Source organism: Jaculus jaculus, chromosome 1 (assembly GCF_020740685.1).
Source record: "Jaculus jaculus isolate mJacJac1 chromosome 1, mJacJac1.mat.Y.cur, whole genome shotgun sequence".
Classification (NCBI taxonomy): domain Eukaryota; kingdom Metazoa; phylum Chordata; class Mammalia; order Rodentia; family Dipodidae; genus Jaculus; species Jaculus jaculus.
Window position 1 is genome coordinate 202,564 of NC_059102.1, and position 14,258 is coordinate 216,821.

Sequence of the window (14,258 nt, forward strand, 5' to 3'; positions counted from 1 at the left end):
TGGCTTTTGGCTTTTTTGTTTCCTCTCTACTTGGATCTGTGGAAGGGGGGCCAATTTTTTCTGCAACTTTCCCCAGATTTGTAAGCTTCAAATAAATCCCTTTTTTCTCCCACAAAAAAAGGAACTAAAAGGGTGGCTGAATGAAATGGAAGAGAGTGAACAAAAAGAACTTAATATACAGCTCAGTAAAATAGAAGAGAATCAAAAAGTACTTAATAGCTGACTGAATGAAATGGATGAGAACCAACCAAAAAAAAAAAAAAAAAAAGAACTCAATGGTCTTTGCAATAGACTTAATGGAACTAACCAAATGCAGGAATGAATTTCAAGAGACAATTATAAAGTCAAACCAAGAAATGAAAATGGAATTTAAAAAGAGATGGAGACACTGAAGAAAAACATAATGAAAAACAAAACTGAAATATCTCGTTTAAAAGACTCCCAAGAGGGCTGGAGAGATGGCTTAGCAGTTTAGGCACTTTCCTGTGAAGCCTAAGAACACATAATAAAAACCAGGTTTATGAGTATATAAGCACTAAGCCAGCCCTACAGAGAATACTGCATGGGATACTCCATAGTGAAGAGATGAACAAATATACTTAAGAGGCTACTGGAGGGAAAAGCAATAATCAAAATTAGAACAGATGTGAAATCACATAAGAATCAAGAAGGGATAAAATCACACCTCTCAATAATAACTCTGAACATCAAGGGACTCAATTCCCTAATCAAAAGACAAGTTTGCCAGGCGTGGTGGTGCATGCCTTTAATCCCAGTACTCAGGAGGCAGAGGTAGAAGGATCACTATGAGTTTGAGGGCAGCCTGATACTATATAGTGAACTCCAGGTCAGCCTGAGCTAGAGTGAGACCCTACCTCCAAAAATCAAAAGAAGAAGAAGGAGGAGGAGGAGAGAGAGAGAGGGAGGGAGAGGGAGAGGCAAAGTTGGGGCTGGGGAGAGATGGCAATAGCGATTAGGGCACTTGCCTGCAAAGCCCAAGGACACAATACCCACATAAGCTTGATGCACATGATGGTGCATGGGTCTGGAGTTCGTTTTCAGTGGCGAGAGGCCCTGGTGTGCCCATTCTCCCCCCCCCCACTCTCTCTAACAAATAAATATGAAATACAATTTTTTTAAAGACACGGTTGAGTTTTTGCCAGACCGAGTCTACCTCTCTCCCTCACTGCGCCCCATTCCTGAGGGTCTCAGATACCTTTGCTAACTCCACACACACGGGGATGAAGGACAGTGTCAGGTTCCATTTGGTTGACTGTCCTATAAGTTGTGTCTAGGTATGCACAGTGGGAGCTGTGGTTGTGTGGACCATAGAAAAATTCTGGAAGACCCAAGTTGTGAGTACATACTGAAAGTCCAGGGCTGCGCTGAGTGTGTGGAGCCCCTGTGGCTGAAGATGCCCGCGCTCTCAGAGTCAGGTTATTGGCAAAAGATGGTGGAGTGTTTGTCAAATAGTAAGGCAAATACTAGACACAAAAGTATAGTTTAAAATTGTTTTGAAACAGCTGGTCAACCCTTAACTGAACCTGGACGGGTGTTAATTGGAGGAGTATTGAATAAGTTGTGCAGAAAGAAGCCTAAGTAAGGCAGTTTTCCTTATTTAATGATATTATTGTATATGGTAACATTGTCATTCAGAAGAAAAAGTACAAACAATAGATAATCCCCTTAGAGTATGTCACCATTGATTTCAACAAAGATGAAGAGGAATTAAGGAATGGGTGGCTTATCAAGACACCAACTAAATCATTCACAGTGTATACTGCCACCACTACCAAGAAGTCAGAATGGATGAATCACAAAAATAAATGTATTACTGATTTACTCTCCAAAAGTGGGAAGACACCCAGCAGTGCTGCCTGGTTCTGAAGCCACTATATGTATGCACTGTCAGCAAAATTTATACCTGTTAATCATTGTCACCATTGGCAAAAATGTGGGTTTTTTTTAAATTGACAACTTCCATAGTTGCAGACAATAACCCCTGGTAATTCCTTCCATTCCCCCACCACTCTCCCCATTGCAACTCCACTTTCCATCATACCTCTTCCCCCTCTCAATCAGTCTTTTATTTTGATGTCATCATCTTTTCTTCCTATTATGATGATCTTGTGTAGGTAGTGACAGGCACTGTGAGGTCATGGATATCCAGGCCATTTTGTGTCTGGAGGAGCATATTGGAAGAGCCCTACCCTTCCCTGGGCTCTTACATTCTTTCCACAACCTCTTCCACAAATGGACCCTGAGCCTTGGAAGGTGTGATAGAAATGTTTCAATGCTGAGTACTCTTCTGTCACTTCTCAGAACCATGGTGCCTTCTGAGTCATCCCAAGGTCACTGCCTTCTGAAAAAAGAAGTTTATCTAACCAAAAGTGAGAGTATCATTAATATATGGGTATGAACATTAAGAGAAGTGCTTACTGGGCAGTTTGGTGAGCACAGAATATACGTTTAGCCAGACACCAGCAGATGTTACACCCCTAGGGCTCATGACTACTCCTGTTGTAGGTTTCCTGTATCAGGCATGTATTCCCTACCATAGAGTAGGCCTCCAGTCCAATTAGAGAGTGGTTAGTTTCTCCCACAACAGACATGCCACTATTGCACCTGCTGTCTCATTTGGCCTGACTGGCCAAATTTGAGGCTTTCAGTGTCCACTGTTGTTTATCTCCACAGGTGATTTCCCTCTGTCCTGTGAAACTGCATGAAGCATAGCTTTTTCCAGCTTACTTTACACAGAGGAGGTTTTCAGCTCAGCTCCAGCAGGATTTCTCAGTGACATTGCAGCCCAAGTACATGGAGTCTTCAGCAATAGGATCTAACCATCTATTCCCAATAGAAACCAAGAGGCTTGGAAATTGCCTGTAATATTTTAGGGGCATCAGGGACCTCCCTGGCTAACAACTCACTGTAAGGTATCCCATCCCTGGCACTGAAAATATTCTAGTAACAATCTATTCTGGGTGTTTCATTGTACAAAAAATTGTGGGTTTCCATATGACTTATTCATACTCTCTTACACTTTGATTAGCCCTCCCCCACCTTTCCTTTACTCAGTCTCTTCCCTGACCTCACTTAGGCCTTTCTGCCCCCATTAATCTGTTCTTCTACTTACATATATACAATACCATCCTCTTAAGTGCCCCCCTCCCTTTCTATTTCCTTTATATCCCCTTTCTTGCTTACTGGACTCTGCTACTGAGTTTTATTCCAACTCATGTAAAAGTCCAAACATTTGTAGCTGGGATCCACATATGAGAGAGAACAGGTGGCATTTGGCTTTTTGGGCCTGGATTGTCTCACTAAGTATAATTCTTGCCAAACTCATCCAGTTTCCTGCAAATTTCATAATTTCATTTTACTTTACCACTGAATAGAACTCCATTGTATAAATGTGCCACATCTTCATTATCCACTCATCAGATGAGATACATCTAGGCTAGTTCTATTTCCTAGCTATTGTGAATAGAGTGGCAATAAACATGATTGAGCAAGTATCTCTAAGGTAGTGAGATGAGTCCTTATGATATATGCCTAGAGGTGGTATAGCTGGGTCATGTGGCAAATCTATTTGTAGCTGTCTCAGAAACCTTCACACTGACCTCCACAATGGCTGGACCAGATTGCATTCCCATCAACAATGTAAAAGGATTCCTCTTTTACTGCATCTCGCCAGCACTTATTGTCATTTGTCTTCATGATGGTAGCCATTCTGACAGGAGTGAGATAGAATCTCAAAGTAGTTTTAATTTGCATTTCCCTGATGGCAAAAATGTGGCTTTGTTGTTTGTGGGCCCTGCTCTGAAAAGCTATTTCTTCTTCCTAGCCAGCCTTCTAAGCCTGTGCAGATTTGTTACTTCTGTTATGACCTGCTTTCCATAGGGGACATGGCCACATGCCAGCCCACTAGATCAGACTCTTATATTCAGTCATTGAAGTCTCCTTTAAATGGTGTATCCAATGATGATGACGATGATGATGATGATGACAGCAATGACTAAGGACACATTTTGCAATATTTTATTGGGCTTACTATCTGAGAAATCAGCTGTGGGGGAAATGTCACATTCTTTGATCTCTCAGTTACTCTCTAGCTGCAAACTTACCTGAGAAACTTTGAACCTATGTGCCTCTATCTCAGATAGAAAGTAGGCCTCTGCCTTCTGCTCCTTCCTGGGCTCCAACAGGGGTACATTGTTGCAAATATATGGGATAAAGTTTTGGTTTATTATTTATTTCTAGAATACTTTCTTAGGGAGAGACGTTTAACAGATCTTGTACATTTTTTTCCTGTTGTGTGGAAAAAATAAAAGCATAGGATAATGGGAACAAGAGTATAATTTAATTAGTTAATAATAATATTAGCATGTTTCTGCCATTCTGTGTAATGGTTAAGACACCAGTGACAATAGGGTTTGGAAATACCAAGAGATGCCTTACTGTAATAACACTGGTATATGATACAAGCCCAGACCTGCTCAGTTTCTGGTTGATTTAAAGAAGACACTGATGCTCTTAGTGATGATAAAATGAATCTTTATGAATGAATGTAATTCAAAGAACTAAATTTAGAGTTCTCATCAAAGCACCACATTATAATGGCCACATACATATTTAAATTAATAGGTTGCCATTTTGAAGAGTTTGGTCTGACATTTATCACTAGTTTAGAAATGGCATATTGCATTACCTCCAGTAAGACATTTTTTAGATACAGATTCATCTACTTTCACATTATTTTAGAAGGAAAAAGTCTTCTTATAAAGTCTTTGGAAATAAGCAGTCTTTAAAAAAAAAATGCCACAGTGGAGCAAGTATCTCCCAAGGCTTGAAGACTTGGAAAAATAGATATGTGTCAAGGCAGGACACTTGTAAGTTTTACTAGATTGCATATCTGTGGAAGTAATATCTATCACATTGTAAAATTACCTTGAATTTACAAATGGTGTCATATTTTATAAAGTTTTGTAAAGCCCCAAACATTTTTTTTACATTTTCTATTTTTGTAAACCAATGTATGTTTATTCTTTCTGAAATCATTTTACAATATATGGAAATAGAGTAGCTGCTGATATTTCTAAATTGTGAAGTTTAAACTGGCCTAATCTAGATTGTTTTTGAGAAGTGGTTGTTTTCCCTCTGCTTTTGGGAACCGGCATGAAGTTGAAGATATGTTTACCACATACAGCCAGATGTGTGTGCACTGTTCTCACCACTTGCTTGTATGCTACAATTACTAAATCACCAGCCTAAAAGTTTCAAGTTCTAAAGTTAAAAATACTCTAAATCTGGATAGCACTGTAAATGTTCTAAGTGGTTTACTCATAATGTGTATACTTAAGATTTTTGCTTATCAGATTGTTTGAATTACTGTTCAAGTGCAAAAGTGTCTGAGATATATGTCTCCCTGTAGAGAATGTGAGAGAAAAATACAACAGAACTAGGGTTTGAAGTTTTGTTTCATTTTCTTTTGTTTTTGGTTTGGTTTTATAACAGGTGGATTTTTTTTTTTTTTTTGGCTTATAAGCAATCTACACATATAGTCAGTAAACATAGCTGAAAGGACCATAAAATGAGAGGAAGGAAGATTGCTGGTACACAGGAGCCTAGTGAGTTCAGAATCAAAGGAAAATGTTCTCACATAGCACTGCTTTGTCAACCTCTCTTGACTCTGTTTTTACAAGAAAAAATATTTTGCAACTTAAAAAAAGACAACGTTCTTCTCTTCACCATCTTCCCTCCGTCCTGCCGCCGTCATCGCCATGAAGGTCGAGCTGTGCAGTTTCAGCGGGTACAAGATCTACCTGGGACACGGGGGAGCGCTACGCCAGGACCAACTGCAAGGTATTCCAGTTTCTTTTTTTTTTTTTTAATTATTTTTATTTTTTGACAGAGGAAGACAGAGAAACAGAGAGAGAATGGGCACACCAGGGCTTCCAGCCACTGCAAACGTACTCCAGACCCATGCGCCCCCTTGTGCAGCTGCCTAACGTGGGTCCTGGGGAATAGAACCTGGGTCCTTTGGCTTTGCAAACAAATGCCTTAACCGCTAAGCCATCCCTCCGGCCCATATTCCAGTTTCTTAATGCAAAATGCGAGTCAGCATTCCTTTCCAAGAGGAATCCTCTACAGATAAACTGGACTGTCCTCTACAGAAGAAAGCACAAAAAGGGACAGTAGGAGGAAACTAAGAAGAGAGCCCGGTATGCAGTCAAGTTCCAGAGGGCCACCACTGGGGCATCTCTTGCTGACATCATGGCCAAGATGAACCAGAAACCGGAAGTTAGAAAGGCTCAGCGAGAGTAGGCTATGAGGGCTGCCAAGGAAGCAAAACAGGCCAAACAGGCATCAAAGAAGACAGCAATGGCTGTTGCTAAGGCTCCCACAAAGGCAGCACCTAACCAAAAGATTGTGAAGCCTGTGCAGGTTTCTGTTCCCAGAGTTGGTGGAAAACGGAAATTGGTAGATCAGATTTAAACAAAGATCAGTCTGTAACTCTAGGTTGTGCTAAAGTTTTTTTTTAAAAAAAAAAACAAACCTCTAAGCATACTGAATTTACATGACAATAAACTTAAAACTATTAAAGTTAAGAATTTTACATGAAAAAAAAAAGACAAGGTTTAATCAAAAAAAAGACGCCTTTAATCCCAGCACTCATGAGGCAGAGGTAAGAGGATTGCCGTGAGTTTGAGGCCACCCTGAGACTCCACAGTGAATTCCAGGTCAGCCTGGGCTAGAGTGAGACCCTATCTCAAAAAACCAAAAAAAAAACAAAAAAAAAAAACAGGATCCAGTGGGGCATAGTAGTGCATGCCTTTAATCCCAGCACTCGGAAGGCAAAGGTAGGAGGATCACCATGAGTTCCAGGCCACCCTGAGACTACTTAGTGAATCCCAAGTCAGCCTAAGCTAGAGTGAGACTTTAGCTGAAAAAGAACAACAACAACAAAAAAGTTCCATCTATTTGCTGCCTACAAGAAAGACAGATACCACCTTAGAGTGAAATAATGGGAAAAGATATACCAAGCAAATGGAAACAGGTGTGTCTATAATAATATGTGACAAAATAGTCTAAACCAAAAGTAATTATAAAAGATAAAGAAGGCCAATTTATACTCATTAGTGGGACAATTCAACAAGAGGATTTTACAATCATAAGTGTATATGTGCCAAAAACAGGTACACCTAATTTCATAAAGCAAAATCTACTAGACAATAAATCAGAAATAAATTCCAAATGCAATAATAGTAGAACACTTTAATAACCTGCTATCATCAACAGACAGATCATCAAAAGAGAAAATAAATGGAAAAATAATGGAGCTAAACAACACCATAGATCAAATTAATTTAACTGGTACCTACAGAACATTCCACTCTCACTCTACAGAATACACATTCTTTTTTTCCCTCTTTTATTGACAACTTCCATAATTACAGACAATAAACCATGGCAATTCCCCCAACACACTTTCCTCTTTGCAGCTCTGCTCTTTATCATACCTCTTCCCCCCTCTCAATCAGTCTCTCTTTTATTTTGATGTCATCATCTTTTCCTCCTATTATGATGGTCTTGTATATTTGGTGTCAGGCACTGTGAGGTCATGGATATGCAGGCCATTTTGTGTCTGGAGGAGCATACTGTAAGAAGTCCTACCCTTCCTTTGGCTCTTACATTCTTTCTGCCACCTTTTCTGCAATGAACATTGAGTCTTAGAAGGTGTGATAGAAATGTTTCAATGCTGAGCACTCCTCTGTCACTTCTTTTCAGCACTGTGCTTTCTGAGTTATCCCAAGGTCACTGCCATCAGAAAAGAAAAGCACTCATATAAAAATTTGTGGCCACGTATAACTATAGCCCCAGTCCCATGGCAGGTAGAGAAGGAAAATCACTGGGGTTTGCTGGTTAGCCAGTCTGAGTGAAAACAAGAGATCTGAAGTCAATCAGAATCTTTGTTGGAAGGAAATAACAAAGAAGAATGACAGAGGACACCTGACATTCTCTGGCCCCTCACATGTGCACCCAGGGCATGTACATCTGCACAGACATGTACACACCACACATACACATACATGTACTCCCCCCCCACACACACACACACAAATATAGCATTGGGAGAAAGGAGCAAAACATGAGCCTGGGCATCTCATAGAAGAGAAAAATATGTTAATGCTAACACATCAAGAAACGAGAACTTACAAGTCAGGCTCTCAGTTAGACATCTTTACTTTCTAACATGGTAAAGTTTCAGAACCTCATCATATCCCTGTTAGTGAAAGCAAGGACTAGTGGTATGTATGGAATCAGTATGTCCTCCTTGAGAAAAAATTTTGGCATTTCTTGTAGTTCAGCTTCAGCAATCCTGCAACATTCATTTACTTTCTTGGGTCTAGATCCAAGACTAAAGTCCAGACAGGGACAGGAGCTATGCATTAGAATGTCACCCAGAGCTGCTCACAACAATCTCAGTGTGGTGTGGTCAACACCTGAGACAGCACACAGGAGAGTGTGGGAATAGTAAGAATCTTCATAACAAAAAGCAAGAACAGAGTGAGACATAGTGGCTTATGCCTTTAATCTCAGCACTTGGAAGCCCGAAGTAGTAGGACTGCAGTGAGTCCAAAGATAGCCTGGGTTACAGATTGAATTCCTGGTCAGCAGGGGTTAAGAGTTGAGACCTTTCCTCAAAAGAAAAAAGGAAAGGTGACTTCCGGTTAAGATGGTGGTGTAGGTACCACACCAAAGCAGCCTGGTGGGGGGGGGAACACCAAAAAAACTCAGCTAAATACACACTTTTACTAAAAAGTGAGGTATATAGGAAATTGAAGCAGCAGCCGAGAAGTAGAAGAGATCCAGAGCATCCAGAGCCCACACAGGCCGGCAAAAGAGGCTCTGGCAGCTCCGCCAACCGCAGCGGCGGCAGCGCAACAGAAAGCGGCCAGACTCGGCTCCAGCCGCAGGAAAAGCCAGGTGCGGGAACTTCCACTCACACCGGCGCTCTCCGCAACTCAGGAAACATGAAGGGAGAGCGGCAGTGAGAAACAGAGGAGCAGACCACAAGGTAGAAGAACACGTGGAACAGCGAGAGAACCACAGCAGCTGCGGCTCCCTCCCCTCCCCCACTGCCTGAGCCCAGCTCCGGCGAACAGAGCAGCAGTCCCACGACCAGCCACACCAACTTAAGCCAACAGTGGGACCCAAGCAGGAGCAGAGGTCGGCAGCAACATCAGTGGCTCTGGCACCGGTAACAGCGGTGCCAGCAGTAGCAGCTCCAGTCATGGCACCAGCAGCAGACCCAGGAGAGGCAGCAGCGGCAGATCCCACAGCAGCAGCTTCAGTGGCAGCAGCGGCAGTGGACCCAGCAGCAGCAGCTTCTGCAGCAGTGATGGCTCCAGCAGTGGCAGCTACAGCAGCAGCAGAGGCAGCAGCAGCAGTGGGTCCAGCAGCAGCAGCAGCGGCAACAGACCCAGCAGCGGCAGCTTTAACAGCAGCAGTTCCAGCAGCAGTGTTGCTGATCTGCAGGGCCACACTTGCCAGGCTCGGTTTGCCCCATAGGAAAAGCCAGTGCCCAGCTCCAGAAATCAGAACAGCAGCCCGACGAAAAGGCAGCAACTGGACTGAGACCAAAATCATCCAAGATAACTGGGATTGCACCAGGGAAGGGTCTCACTTGGTCACAAGCTGACTTGGATCCCTCAACAGACCAGAAATCTTAACCTGTTTGTTGATAGAGGATCTGGTTGTTATGATAACTACTCTTGCATACATACTTGGGGCTCTTTTTGACTGAATGTGTACAGTGTTTAGTTAAATTTTAGAATCTACCTGTATTTTATTCCACTCAGCCTGCTTGAATACTCCCATAGCAGCGAAACTCAACCCCTAGGAGCATCTTTGTAGATACTCTGAGAGTCCTAAGAGCCACAGCTAACACCTTAAGCTACTACTCTGAAAATATATAACATCAAATCAATTGATACAGCTAAGAATACCCAGCTAGCTAGAAAATCCAAGCATTAACTTAATCCAAGATGCAAAAATATATACATTATAACACAAGAAACACTAAAAAGCAAGACAAATAAATCCACCTAAAAGTATTAATGCATCCGAAATGTCCTCCAGTGAGAATGAGTGAGAGGAAGTGCCTGAGAAAGAGTTCAAAAGAATGATTATAAATATGTTCAAAAAGGTCAGGAACAAATCAAAAGAATCAAAGAGGAAATCAAAGGAATCAAAGAAGACGCAGGACACCAAATTAATTAAATAAAGAAGGCAATACAAGACATAAATAAGGAAATAGAAATAATAAAGAAAAACCAGTCAGAATTACTAGCAATGAAGAACACAGTTAATGAAATAAAAAATTCTGTAGAAAATCTCACCAGTAGGATGGATGAGGGAGAGGACAGAATATCTAAGCTAGAAGACCAGGTGGCAGATGTAATACAGTCCACCAAAGAGAAAGACAAACTTATAGAAAAGTATGAGTGGGAATTTCAAGATATTCAGGACACTATGAAAAGATCCAATATAAGAATTCAGGGCATAGTAGAAGGAGAAGAATTCCACTCCAAAGGCATAGTAGGCATCTTCAACAAAATCATAGAAGAAAATTTCCCCCAAATTGGGAAAGAGGTGCCAATGCAGATACAGGAAGCCTTTAGAACCCCAGCCACACAAAACCTGGAAAGAACCTCTCCTTGCCATATTACAATCAAACTTCCAAACACACACACCAAAGAAAAAATATTAAAAGCAGTTAGAGAGAAAAATCAAATTACCTACAAAAGCAAGCCCATCAGGATTACAGGAGATTATTCAACACAAACTTTTAAAGCCAGAAGGGTTTGGAGTGATATATGCCAAGTTCTGAAATATAACAACTGTCAACCAAGATTACTTTGTCCTGCAAAGTTATCCATTCAAATAGACGGAGATATAAGGACATTCCATGACAAAGCAGGTTAAAGGAGTATTTGAAGACAAAACCAGCTCTACAAAAAATACTTGATTGAATCCTCCATGCTGAAGAAACGGAAAAGCACACATATAAGGAACCTAGAAAAAACAAGCAATACTCAAATACCAGTTAACATAAGAGAGCACAGGTAGAACTGGAACCACACACACAAAAAAAAATGGCAAACATAAATACACACCTTTCAATAATATCTATTAATATCAATGGCGTCAATGCCCCAATGAAAAGACATAGGTTTGCAGACTGGGTTAAAAAGCAGGATCCTACAATTTGTTGTCTCCAAGACACTCACCTTTCTACAAAGGATAGACATTATCTTAAGGTGAAAGGTTGGAAGACGGTGTTTCAAGCAAATGGGCCTAGAAAACAAGCAGCGGTTGCTATCCTAATATTGTACAATGTAGACTTTAGTCCAACATTAGTCAAGAAAGATAAGGAAGGTCACTTTATATTGATTAAGGGCACACTCCAACAGGAGGACACTACAATCCTAAACATATATGCACCTAACATGAGGGCTCCCAAATTTGTCAAACAAACACTATTAGAACTAAGGTCACAGATAACACCAAACACAGTGGTGGTGGGTGACTTCAACACCCCACTCTCATCAATTGACAGGTCATCCCAGGAAAAAATAAACAGAGAGGCACCTGGACTAAATGAGGTCATAAAAGGAATGGACCTAACAGATATATACAGGACATTTCATCCAAAGGCTGCAGAATATACATTCTTTTCAGCAGCACATGGAACATTCTCTAAAATAGACCGTATATTAGGACACAAAGAAAATCTTAACAAATTCAGGAAAATTGAAATAATTCCTTGCATTCTATCTGACCACAATGGAAATGAACTACAAATCAGTAGCAAGAAAGGCTATAGAGCATACACAAAATCATGGAAACTAAACAATACACTACTAAATGATGAATGGGTCAATGAAGAAATCAAGAAGGAAATCAAAAAATTTATAGAGTCAAATGATAATGAGAACACAACATACCAAAATCTCTGGGACACAACAAAGGCAGTTCTAAGAGGTAAATTTACAGCCTTAAGTGCCTATATTAAGAAATTAGAAAGGTTGCAAGTAAATGACCTAATGCTTCACCTTAAAGCCTTGGAAAAAGAAGAACAAGGCAAACCAAAAATTAGTAGACGGGAACAAATAATAAAGATTAGGGCAGAAATTAATGAAATAGAAACAAACAAAAAAAAATCCAAAGAATTAATGAAACAAAGAGTTAGTTCTTTGAAAGGATAAACAAGATTGATAAACCCTTAGCAAATCTAACCAAAAGAAAAAGAGAAAAGACACAAATTAATAAAATCAGAGATGAACAAGGTAACATCACAACAGATTCCAGAGAAATTCAAAAAGTCATAGGGACATACTATAAAAGCATATACTCCAAAAAGTATGAAAATCTGAAAGAAATGGATGATTTTCTTGATTTATATGACCTATCAAAATGAGATTAATCACTTAAATAGACCTATAACAAACATGGAGATCTGAACAGTTATCAATAATCTCCCAACTAAAAAAAGCAGAGACCCATATGGATTCACTGCTGATTTTTATCAGACCTTTAAGGAGGAGCTAACACCATTGCTTCTTAAGCTTTTCCAGGAAATAGAAAAAGAAGGAATTCTACCAAACTCCTTCTATGAGGCCAGTGTCACCCTGATACCAAAACCAGGAAAAGATAGAACAAAAAAATAAAATTACAGACAAATCTCCCTCATGAACATAGATGCAAAAATTCTCAACAAAATATTGGCAAACACAATACAAGAGTATATCAAAAAGATCATTCACCTTGACCAAGTAGGGTTTATCCAAGAGACGCAGGGATGGTTCAACATACGCAAATCTATAAATGTAATACATTACATAAACGGGTTGGAGGACAAAAATCACATGATCATCTCATTAGACGCAGAGAAAGCATTTGACAAAATCCAACATCCCTTCATGATAAAAGTCCTACAGAGACTGGGAATAGAAGGAACATATCTCAATATAATAAAGGCTATTTATGACAAGCCTACAGCCAACATATTACTAAATGGGAAAAACTGGAAGCTTTTCCACTAAAATCAGGAACAAGACAAGGGTGTCCACTGTCCCCACTTTTATTTAATATAGTTTTGGAAGTCTTAGCCATAGCAATAAGGCAAGAGACACACATAAAAGGGATACAAAGTGGAAAGGAAGAGATCAAGTTATCATTATTTGCAGATGACATGATTCTATACATAAAGGACCCTAAAGACTCTACTAGCAAACTGTTAGAGCTGATCAAAACCTACAGCCATGTAGCAGGAAACAAAATAAATACACAGAAATCAGTAGCCTTCATATATGCTAACAACAAACACACAGAGGATGAAATCAGAGAATCACTCCCATTCACAGTTGCATCAAAAAAAAAATAAAGTACCTTGGAATAAACCTAACCAAGGAAGTAAAGAATCTCTACAATGAGAACTTTAAAACACTCATGTGAGAAATTGCAGAAGACACTAGAAAGTGGAGAAACATCCCCTGGTCCTGTATTGGAAGAATCAATATTGTGAAAATGGCAATCTTACCAAAAGCAATCTACACATTTAATGCAATCCCTATCAAAATTCCAAAGGCTTTCTTCATGGAAATAGAAAAAAAAAAATCCAAAAATTCATTTGAAATCACAAAAAACCTCGAATATCTAAAATAATACTGAGCTACAAAAATGAGGCTGGTGGTATCACCATACCTGATTTTAACCTATACTACAGAGCCATAGTAACAAAAACAGCATGGTACTAGCACAAAAACAGACATGTAGATCAGTGGAACAGAATAGAGGACCGAGATGCATGCCCAAGTAGCTTTAGCCACCTGATATTCAATAAAAAATGCTAAAAATACCCATTGGAGAAGAGACAGCCTCTTGAGCAAATGGTGTTTTGAAAACTGGATATATATCTGCAGAAGGATGAAAATAGATTCTTCTCTCTCGCTATGCACAAGAATTAAGTCCAAGTGGATTAAAGACCTTAACATCAGACCTGAAACTCTGAAACTGCTAGAGGAATTAGTAGGGGAAACCCTTCAACATGTTGGTCTTGGCAAAGACTTTCTGAATACAACCCCAATTGCTCAGGCAAGAAAACCACAGATTAATCACTGGGACCTCATGAAATTACAAAGATTTTTCACTGCAAAGGACACAGTGAAAAAAGCAAAGAGGCAACCTACAGA

The 14,258-nt window shown here is 39.9% G+C and overlaps 2 pseudogenes; both read left to right on the forward strand.

Moving 5' to 3' along the window:
• Nucleotides 1–1,450: 1,450 nt before the first annotated feature.
• On the forward strand, nucleotides 1,451–4,019 carry LOC101616983 (annotated as a pseudogene).
• A 1,746-nt stretch (nucleotides 4,020–5,765) lies between these two features.
• LOC101616682 lies at nucleotides 5,766–6,495 on the forward strand (annotated as a pseudogene).
• Nucleotides 6,496–14,258: the final 7,763 nt, after the last annotated feature.